The sequence below is a fragment of the Austrofundulus limnaeus genome, unplaced genomic scaffold (assembly GCF_001266775.1).
Source record: "Austrofundulus limnaeus strain Quisiro unplaced genomic scaffold, Austrofundulus_limnaeus-1.0 Scaffold7, whole genome shotgun sequence".
NCBI lineage: Eukaryota > Metazoa > Chordata > Actinopteri > Cyprinodontiformes > Rivulidae > Austrofundulus > Austrofundulus limnaeus.
In genome coordinates, this window is record NW_013952409.1 from 4,488,261 (window position 1) to 4,499,720 (window position 11,460).

The window sequence follows — 11,460 nt, forward strand, 5'->3', positions numbered from 1 at the left end:
TATATTTATGTTTGTGGTTGTAATGTGACAAAATATGGAAAAGTTCAAGGGGTATGAATACTTTTGCAAACCACTGTAGGTGGGTTGGCAGGAAGATTGGTAGATAGATGGGTTGATAGGTGTGTGGGTAGATAAATGGGTAGATAGATGGGTTGATAGATGGGTTGGTAAATAAATAGCTAGATAGATGGGTTGGTGGGAAGATTGGTAGATAGATGGGTTGGTGGGAAGATTAGTAGATAGATGGGTGGGTGGGAAGATTGATAGATAGATGGGTTGGTGGGAAGATTGGTAGATAGATGGGTTGATGGGAAGATTGGTAGATACTAGATGGGTTGATAGGTGGGTGGGTAGATAAATGGGTAGATAGATGGGTTGGTGGGAAGATGGGTGGGTGGGAAGATGGATAAATAGATGGGTGGGTGGGAAGACTGGTAGATAGATTGGTAGATAGATGGGTTGATAGGTGGGTGGGTAGATAAATGGGTAGATAGATGGGTTTGTGGGAAGATTGGTAGATAGATGGGTTGAAAGGTGGGTGGGTAGATAAATGGGTAGATAGTAGGGGTGCAACAATACATGTATCTGTATCAAACCATATCGAACAGTGATGTATCGAACAATACAGATTTTAAAAATTTACTTTATCAACTTGTCTTCTGAAGATGCTCTGTGTTAAAGGATCAGTGGATCCGTGTTCGACTACTCCACCTAGGCTGCATTTTTGAGCGCAGGTCCACTGAAAAACTTGCTGTTTCAGCAACATTTAATTAAAAAACTGGACTTTTGAGGTTAAACAAATGTTCATAAATAATATAAATAAATTACAAGTTAAAAGGGGCATGGACGTTTATCTTTTTTGTATCGAAAAAATATCGAACCGTGAGACTGAAGTACTGAACTGAACTGAACCGAACCATGAATTTCCTGTATCGTTGCACCCCTAGTAGATAGATGGGTTGGTGGGAAGATTGGTAGATAGATGGGTTGATTGGTAGGTGGGTAGATAAATGGGTAGATAGATGGGTTGGTGGGAAGATGGATAAATAGATGGGTGGGTGGGAAGATTGGTAGATAGATGGGTTGATAGGTGGGTGGGTAGATAAATGGGTGGGTGGGAAGATGGGTAGACAGATGTGTAGATGAGTGGGTGGATAGAAGGGTAAACGGATAGTTTGATGGATTTCTTTTTTCACATTAAAAACCACCATAAACTTGAAATACCAGTCTTCTATTTAAAAAGCTGACATTTGTGTTTTAGAGCATCTAAACCTCCATTCCTGATTAGACAAGACTTTCTCTCCTTATCCCATTGGGAATGAAAAGATGAATTGTTTCAGTTCAAAGCAGGAGTTTCCATCCCGAAGGAGGAAACCGGAGTGCTCTGTTTGTTATTGATGTCATCACCAGCAAACCACACTTTAAACTGATAATAAGGCAAAAGAATTATTCACTGCAAAACACAGAGGGCCTTATTTGTTCAAGCTGCACACACCACATGTGCTCCCATGCCACTGTTGATGCTGTGTGCTAATGGGTGCCACATCAGACTTCCAGGGGCCTCAGTCACATATGACTGCCATGTGTCGCCATCTTCATGCACATCGCCTAACCTCTAATTGGCCTCTACGCAGCACATGGACAGCAAGGTAGCCCTCTGATAGGGTATCTGAGGGGCAAACACACGAGCGGAGGAAACAAAGATGTATTAATCCCAAAGTGTTTAGGGTAAACCTGACAGAAATCTGATTTGGATTAAACTTGTAAAACGGAAATATGTGTATATGTTGCTATATGTGCATACTGCCTGGGGTTTGTGGGAGCCCCGCAATGAATAACTGAGATTTTATTTTCAAACAACCAAGACCAGATCTTGAGTTAATTACATCTGACCCCATGGATGGGGTAAACGAAGGTTTACGTCTTTATTTGACAACTTCTATGCAGCAGATTATTTTTCTGGTTCCAGTGCACAAAGTCAAACAGACGTCAAAGAGCAGCACACAAAAATGCATCATGTGGAAAGAAGTGGAGAAAGTGTATCATTTAGATCATGAGCTTTATCTGATAAGTATCGCTACAACTTACTRTATATTAAAAACATATTCAGCATGACTGATGCTCCCAGCTGGGGCCTTTATATTCTGTGTGGATTTTGGCGCCCCGGTGCACACATGTTCAGTTTCCTCCCACCAAAAACATGCATTCTAAAGTAACTGGCAACTTTTAATTTTAATTGTCCCTATGGGTTTGGTTGTTTGTTTTAAATGTCTCTAAGTGGGCCTGTGATGAACTTGTAGCCAGTCCAGAGTATACCCTGTCTCTTGCACAATGACCGCTGGGGAGATGAAGAACTTCAAGAGCTAAAAAAAAAAAAAAAAAAAAACAGGTAAAAGAAATGGATGCATGATTTCTGCTATTTACACCTCATTAGCAGTCTTTACTTGTTTCCCTCAATTAAACAACAGCCTCAGGTTACGTTCTGTTATGTAATTGTATACATACATTTRTTTGTTTATTTCCAACAAGTTAAATGAGCGATCCACTTTAATCCAGGGAATAAGTTTGTGGAATGGTCTGGAAGATGAGGTTTAAAATGCCAGATCCTTGTATATATTAAAGAGAATGATTAAATCTAGTATAGTGAATTAATGCTAATTGTTGTTTTGAGCTGGTGTTTTAAATTTATCTTTGCTTTTAGTTTTTTGAGTGTTTTCAGTTGTTTTGATTTTTGTTGTAATTTACTTTTATTTTGAACATTCAGTATTTTGGGTATAAAAAGGAACAGATATACGATTTATTCTTCTTCTGCTGCCTTTCATTTTATTTTGATTTTATTTTGATTGCATTTTTTTGTGTATTGTTACAAATAAAATGAATAAATGATTAATAATAATAATAATAATAAATAAAAAAATAATAAAATGGCCTTAAAGCACAAAGTATTTAAGAAAAACACAAACAAAGCACTGTGTAATGTCAACAAACAACAAGTGTAATGTCCTACTCATATATTCTATTAACAATGTATTGATAGTATTTTGATATGGTATTCTTACACATTTACAATACAAAGAATGAATTAAGAGCAAAAAATACCCCCTCAAAAACAACAGAATTCACAACTCCATAAGCAGATATTGTGCAGGTACATTGTACACAATACAGTGTAGGTATACATATATGAAATTATGCTTTATGCTGTAGTTTTAACTATTATAATGCATTTGAAAACAAACAAATTGTAAAAAGGTGAGGAACAATTCAAAAATAATACGAACTGTACAGAAATTAAAACTTGGGCTCATTCTTGTTGAAGTTGTTCCCTGCCAGGGTTGCCAACTGTAACTCATCGTTTTTGTGATGTTTGTGGATAAAACCTCAATGCACGAAGATGAAAGTATCAGGTTTGAAACGTCAGGTCTGCACCTTTGTTTCTTGCAGGTGATGTGTTTCTTTAGGCGTCGTCAAACTAAGACCTCCAGCAGTTTATATCTGAGTGTGAAGCAGCTGGGATGAGAATCACCTCCTCCATATTTGAAGCTATGGTTCATGACCGACAAACAGTGGTATCTCTGTGTCTTGTTCACGGGTAATAGCAGGAATGAATAGACCACTTTGGGACTTTATCAACAGTAATAGAGGCATTTCCCTACTCTGTCATGGTGAAAAAGGATTCGATTTACTGGTCGATTTACGCCCCAGCCCTCATGCACTATCATAAGATTTGACTTGTGGCAGAGAGAACGAGATCCCAGAATACGAGAAGCTGAAACGAGTTTCCTGTGCAGGGCGGCTGGCTTTAGCTTCAGAGATCGGGTGAGAAGCTTGGTCATCCACGAGGCGCTTGGAGTGGAGCCACTGTTTCTCTGCTTCAAAAGGAGTCAGTCMGAGTGGTCTGATAATCTGATCAGGATGCTTTCGGCACTCTGGGGTCTCAAAAACCACGTAGAAGACTTAAAGAACACTTTTGCATGAGCTGGATAGTGTCACTGAGGAGGAGGATGTCTTAACATTTCTCCGTACTCCGCTGTCTCCATGACATGAACTTGGAAAAGCGATTGAAAAAAAGATGAATGGATGGACTCTTTGTGTTGTAAGGTTGGTGTTAAACAGAAAGTAAAATCAAACAGATTACACTGAGCTTAAAAACAAAACTCAATGTCGTGCTTGTCAAAGGTCTCTGTATTACAAGAAATTATAAACAATAAACCTAAAATGTTACTTTTGCCACAAAGGTTAAACATGATTTGCTGTTAATAAGATTTGACTGTAAAAAACACACGAGACGCAAAAAAATGTATCACTACTTGTGTGAATTCCAGCGCAGATCGGGATCAAAGTCTATTCAAACTATTACTGCCATAAATTTAAAGGCTTGTGGAGTCAGTGCAATTAGAGATTTCATGCTTTCTCCTCCTATAATTTGACTTAACATCTGTTTTTGCTTTGTTTCGTCTGAGACCATTGCCATAGCAGAACAAGGCTGGAGGATCATGCAAACGACTTCGCTCACACTTTCTGGTGAGGTTGAAGAATGTCTGATGCAAGCAAAAACAGGAAAAGTGTATTCTGCTGTAAGCAGTATTTGCATTTGATGCACTCCTTGTTTTTGCATTCCTAGCAATATCCATTGACAGCCGGATGTCAAATCCATGATAAAAACATGCAACATGTTTTTTAGAGACCATCTCACACTATCTGGGAAACTGAACGTGCGTGGGTGTGTTTCTGTACTTCCAATATAACTACCGGTCGACTTGAAGAGTTTTTGATCTCCGCTTGCTTGTGGTGAAATGATCCTCTGCAGCCAAACCTGTAAAAACATCTACATTTATTTTTGCTGTGTATGAATCCCAATGTATCTTCAACACAACAATCTTGTCATATCAAGTCCAGGGTTTGTTCAAATTTTCTGCTGCTGGTTTAAAATTTCCAATTTTCTATGCTCTGCTAAAATGCAACACAGATGCAAGTCCTCAGCAAGATAACGTACACAATATGAAAGGCAAAAGTAACAAACTTCTTATGCAAACCTGCTAACTGGTTGTACTGGGAATAAATAAACAAACCTGCAAGGAGTAACAAAGACAAGACCGAGGTGGTATGAATTTACAATCTACAGTTTTCATCAAGAAACATATGATATCGGTTTTCCTGTTCTGTGACGTCAGATTATTTTACAACAAAACGCCATAACATCCTGTATATTCAAAATGTGGTTAGCTGTGCTGAACTCAAGAGGGTGCAGATCAAACATAAGGGCCTGGGGCCGATTAGATTCATTTCTGCTTTGTTACAAAAGGCTTGTATTTACTTTCTGACATTTACCATACAGTAAAATCAGACGTACTCCTTTATGAAGGAGACCCTTAGTCAAAGTCTCCTAAACCTATCTTGATGAAAAAGGAAAGGGGTGATTTAGATGGCAAGAAAGAGCTCAAGAGCATCTGTCTTCCATTGCCGAGCTCAGCCTGTGTGTTCCACTTAGCCATTGAAATTTTAAGGAGGCGAACAGCACTGTTACAGAGCCTCACACACATGATGTCATTGAGGTTCTTTCATTACAGGCTGCAGAGTTTGCTGTGCTGGGCTGGGCATTCCCAGGCTTTTTTTTTAATATATATTTGACTTCAGAGGTTGTGATCCAACCGAGTCATGTGTGTGAATAAAACAGAAATTTTGAAGATTATAGAAAGAAAAGACATAACTTCATGAGAAGTTTTTTCTGCTTCTGCCTCTTCAGCTCTTTATTGAGTGACAAAATCCCCTCTACCATAAATATGTTGCTTCTGTAATTAAGTGTCATGTCAGCTTCCAAACTCATTCAAACAATAACCATCTGTCATGAAGTACAAGTAGGTGTTAACATCTGAACAAGTTAAATCTTTCTGCATAATGTTTTCATCACGAACAAGCAGTTTTCCTAAAACATTCAAACACTTGGGATGAATTCTGCACTTAAGATAAGGTGTACAGGTAATCTGGTCCAAATAGGCCATCTGCTGTTCCCACAGCAAACAACTGAGTCTAATAACCGGCTGCATCCAATCAGATTGTAGCAGAGTCAGTCAAGATAAAGGCAAAGCAATAAAATGAAACAATCTGGTGCTTTGACACTACAAGCGAAAGAGCTTGCTATTTCGCCGTTGGGCTGAGGGCAAGAATGTGCTCTTTGAACCAGCTTCTTTTAACAGTTGAGCTGCATGCGCACAGCATGCCCCGAGTCTCTGAGCTGGCCCAGGAACTGTTTTCTACTGGTGTGGGCACGTCAGATGCAGGGCCACTGGGTCAGGGAGCTGGCGTCTTCACCCCTGGCACAAGTTGCTCCCCTCAGGGGCAAAGGGACTGACACCGGGCTCATGGTGGGCACCAGACAGACAGGGGCCTTCTAAACAGCTTGTGACCATAACCAACAGTGGCAAAAGAACAATGAACGCAATTATTTACAAGATCATAGTCCAAGTCTCTTTTAGAGAGTCTCCCTTTTACGCCTGTTAACGCTCACTCTTTTTTCACAGGGCAGCGTGGAGGGGCTGTGACCCCGGCAGGACAGCCGTCAGCAGGATCTTTTCATCGAGCTCAGGGATACCCTGCTATTCACGCTTTCTCACCGTCAGGCCTGCTGAATGCCCTGCAGCAGCCTCTTCCACGCCGACGTTTTCACGAAAGTTTAAGAATGACACATCAAACTATAAAACTATAAAACTTTACGCAAGTACAAGTAAAGATGGAAATACTTAAGTACTAAATGTGGGATTACGGGACAAACTTTGCCGTGAGATAAAATCTGGTATTTCTTTAATGCACCATWGAACGATTGTCTCTTATTAGCTGCGTTTCCATTGCAAATGTGCGCAAAACTTTGTCGATATTCTGTTAATGTCAAAAAACACAGTTTCGCAATTGCAGTGTTTCCATTAAGTAAGAAACGCTATAAAGTCACGCGTAAATACRTTTGTTCTCACGATAATTCATTACAAACATGGTGGCAATGGATGAAAACACATAGCATATTGCTAACACAAGACTAGCGCTCATCATCAGCCATCAGAGGAGACGTCGGCGTCTTATCTAGGCTTTTGAGCGACAAGCCCCTTATACTTGGGAGTGGCTACGTATGCTGCGTTTTTGGGAAAATGTAGTCGGTGAGTTTAATTTTTTCTTTTACTACTTCGGTGATTTCACTATTACTTTTACTTCCTGTCATCTTCTTCGTCGTTGTCTTTTCGCCAGTAGAAACAGTCGGTTCTTGATCACATGACTCCCGTGACGCGAAAAAAGTGTTTCCATTGTAGTTTTGCGGAATACATCAATTTCGATATGGCCGAAAACAACTCTTCCTATCACAAAAACATTTTGTCGAAAAACGTAACTTTTTTCGAAATTTATGTGTTTCCATTGAGCAAATTTATTTTCGAAATTCTAATTTGCGCATTTTCATGGTCAATGGAAACACAGCTACTGTTGGTTTTAAGCCCTGAGAACCTGGCACAGGTTTGGTTTGCCACTGGGTGACAGTTGAGGTTTGAGAAGGCAAAAATATTGCTCAGGCTGAAATTCATAGTCCAAAAATAAAATGAATGTAATACTTGTAAACATGAAAACCAATGATTAATAAAAAATGACTTATTCATTTCCAAGAATTAATCCTGCACAGTTAACATTCATTTCAGCGATAAACATCAATGGCTAGTTTGTCTTTAATCAGCCATTTCCCACTCAATATGTTACACTCAATATATTGTTCCAAAGATTGTACAATAAGTTTACATACAGTCTGGGCAAACATGACAAACCTGATCACATTTACACAGATTACATAGAGTTTTATTTTTCCCCATGTGGTTTTTGGCTGTGACCATTTAGGAGTCTAGATGAAGAGAGCAGCGAGTGCGGCAGAGGGTCCTACCATAAACAATAAACAACAGTTATCTTGTGTGCAGCCGTCTGTGTCAAGTGGCACACGAAGCCAAGTCCAGCATCTGAGAGGCGTCTGGTCCTCTTTCCGCCTTTGCTCTTGTCTCTTTCAATGGCGTGCAAACGTGTGGATGTGTCTGCACGCCCAGCGGTGTGTGTGTTTTAGTTCACCACACAGTGCTCCTCCATTGTGTTCTGGGACTGGCTGGGGTAAAAAGGCAAAATTAAGAGCGGCGGGGGCGAGAGGACAGGGGCTGCCAGTGTACAGCTGAACTGCGGGGAGCTCCACCAGATCCCAGCTGCCCAGAGCTGGCTGAGACCTTTAGACCAGTGCCAGGCTTCCATGGCTATCGAGGAGGAAGGCCTGACCGAGTGGGGAGAAGGAAAGGAACAGAAAGAACAATACCTAAAATATTGTTTGAGCGTTTATTAAAATACAGTGTAGTTCAAATAAAATATTTATTTTTCTTTCGATTGAATCCATTTTTTTAGAAATAATTGTCTACAGAGCTCATATTCCACTTGAACATCCAACTACATCCAGAGTAACCCTACTACAGAACGGGTTGCCTGAACTCTCCACAGGAGCTGGCAACAGAGTGGTTTATCTGGAACTGTTTAATGCATTATTTGCTTAACAATCAAGGAAGCAAGTTTATTTTGCGGATAATTATAGCTTTTGTTGCATTGATGGCCAAGATAAGCCAGAGTTCCGAACCATTAACTCGTTATGCTTTTTCTGGCAAATGCCAGGAATGAGTTTGTTGTGCAGGAGAAAACTGGACACAAAACAGAGAACATGGACAACATAGGGTGCTTGCTTCAGTACTAAACCTAATCAATCAATACAATCATTTAGTTRAACTGTCTGGGGTTTTTTCAAAGTTACACATCTCTTGAATCAAGCTTAAACAATAAAAATGCAACCGTATATAAAGCCAATGTCTGAGCCTAATCCCACCCCAGAATGGAGTAATTTCGTACAAGCCTCAAATTGGAACATGTGCTCCAAAATTTGGGGGCTCTACTGTAAGCAGCAATAATTACAGCTCAGACTGTGGAAATCCCCTGGCTGGTCTAGACACCTCTGTCCTTTGAGTTGACCCAGGAACCGGCTGGGGTACTAATCATGGCACTTGGCAAAGAGCAGCATTTTTCCAGAGGTCCTCAGAGAAAGGCCTTCCTCTGCCGAGGCAGGTAATCACAACACAAGCACATCCCGCCCAAGCGGCAGGCCAGTGACTGGGAGCCGGTTTGTCCACCCCAGGAGGAGACGGGACACTATTTCTGTCCTTGTGACAGGAACAAATGACCCACGTGTCACCCTGCCTGTTTGCCTGACTGCCGGCTCGGGAGCTGATGTGGGTGGTGTTCGTCACTGTACTCCCACCCTGGGGCTAGTGACAGGAAGTGAGCTTCACCGTGACAAGGGAATTCGAAATATGTCTCTGTTGCCTTGACAAAAATACAAATGGGTGGTAAAGAAAAACAAAACAAAAAAAGCCCTCATTGCTGATGTGTTGAACGATCGGTCACGTTCCAACTAGGGGTGCAAGGATACCGAAAATTCACGATTCGGTTCGGTTTGATAATTTAGTCCCACGGTTCGGTATTTTTTGGATGCAAAAAAGATAAATTTCCATGCCCCTTTTAACTTGTAATTTATTTAAATTAATTACTAACATTTGTTTAACCTCAAAAGTACAGTTTTTAAATTAAATGTTACTGAAACAGCAAGTTTCTCAGTGGATCTGCGCTCAGAAATACAGCCTAGGTGGAGTAGTTGAACACAGATCCACTGATCCTTCAACACAGAGCATCTTCAGAAGACAAGTTGATAAAGTAAATTTTAAAAATCTGTATTGTTCGATACAAGTGTGTATTGAACCTAAAGTACTGTTCGATACGGTTCCATACAGGTACATGTATTGTTGCACCCCTAGTTCTAACATATTCATATGTAAGACTGCCAAAAAACCAAACTTCTTCTTTACATCAGGGGTCCAAATTCTACTTTCTGTGTCAAGGTTCTGACATATTTAGCCATGTTTTMCACAGCTGGATGTTTCCTTTGGACACCTGGACTTTATTTGACAAGTCCAGGAGGTTGGATGCAATTTGTTACCCATAATGACATGTTGAGGGACAACATGTCCGAAAATCAGAACTAGACACTATACAGCCAAGAAGCCCAAGTTCAAAGAGTGTAACAAACTTATTTCTATTAAACTTTACATAATTATATTGTCACCTTTTTAAACTTAAATATAACTAAATAATTCTCTCAGTTTGTTAAATTGATTTCTTTGAACCCTTCCTGCAGTGTAATCTGTACTTCCCAACAAACAGTTTAAGGATAAATAAAAACCCTAACAGTACTTTGTCACACTTTTTCCCTTCAACAACCGTGACAATGAGTGACGAACTGACTWACTTCAATAACAAGACAGTTAATATAACGAAGTAATTTGACTCACAGTAAAAACTTGCTCACAGCTTGAATGGTGATTTAACTCATGTTTACGTCTCATTCAGGTGTTCCAGCTCGACCCATCATCCAACAGGTTCTTGCTTCTGCTTTGTTTTGCACGATTCCTCTTTTTTAATGTCTGTTTTTTTCTGTGAATAAAAAGAAGAAAAGAAAGAGAAAATCAAGCAGAAGTCATATTTTATTTATCAAACACTGAAATGTTTCTTTGTCTTTTTCTACAGCTTTTCTCTTTTTTTTCCTTTAAGCCGCGAATACTGCTGTGATCGAGTCTTTATTAGCCAGAACTCACAAGCATAGCCCACCCTGGCACAGCCGATGGCACCACCAAGCTGACAATTATTATCTACCTCACTGCTCCTGCTAGCAAGCTGACGGGTCAGGCAACATTTGTCTGGCTGGAGGGWACAGTATCTGTCTGCATGTCAGGGAGCAAATCTGGATCCCTCCTTCCCTCCTGGACTATAATCAACTTTACAGGAAGTATTATTTACAGTTTTTTTAATGTAAAATAATGTTTATTAAATGCTAAACCATTATTAAGAACTATATTCAGATTTACAGCGTGAAGCAGATGCTTGTTCGCAGGAAACCTCAATCTAACTGACGAGCTCTGAAGTGAGTCATCCCAGGATATTTTGCTCATTGTCTTTAATATTCTCCCTCACCTCCCCTGTATTTATCTGCCACAATCTGTCTTTCTCTCCTGCACAGTCGACACTGCCACACCTTGTATCCACAACAGCGTGCATGAGTTCTGTGTTGTGGTTTGAACCTTTAAGCAGCCCTGGCATCATTTAGGTTCTTTATGATTCAGCTGAAAGCCAAAAGTTCATCCCATAAATAAGTCAAAGACGACTTTATAAACAAAAACGTCAAAAAAAAAAAAATGAACCTACAAAACTTAAAAAGATTATTAACACAGATGTGCTTAGACTGCTTTAAATACTGCAAAATTATAAATGCTGTCAAATGATTAATATTTTTAATCGGATTAATCCCAAAGTAGCTGTGAATTAATCACGATTAATCTTAAATATACATTTCTATTG

At 39.8% G+C, this 11,460-nt stretch overlaps 1 long non-coding RNA gene across 1 annotated transcript in view; it reads right to left on the bottom strand.

Annotated features, from left to right (window-relative positions):
• Positions 1–11,460, bottom strand: part of LOC106536892 (uncharacterized) — a 116,428-nt gene that overhangs the window by 35,343 nt on the left and 69,625 nt on the right. Inside the window, exon 2 of the long non-coding RNA XR_001312585.1 lies at positions 10,398–10,539. This is a non-coding gene — a long non-coding RNA (uncharacterized LOC106536892). The remainder of the gene's footprint in view (positions 1–10,397; positions 10,540–11,460) is intronic.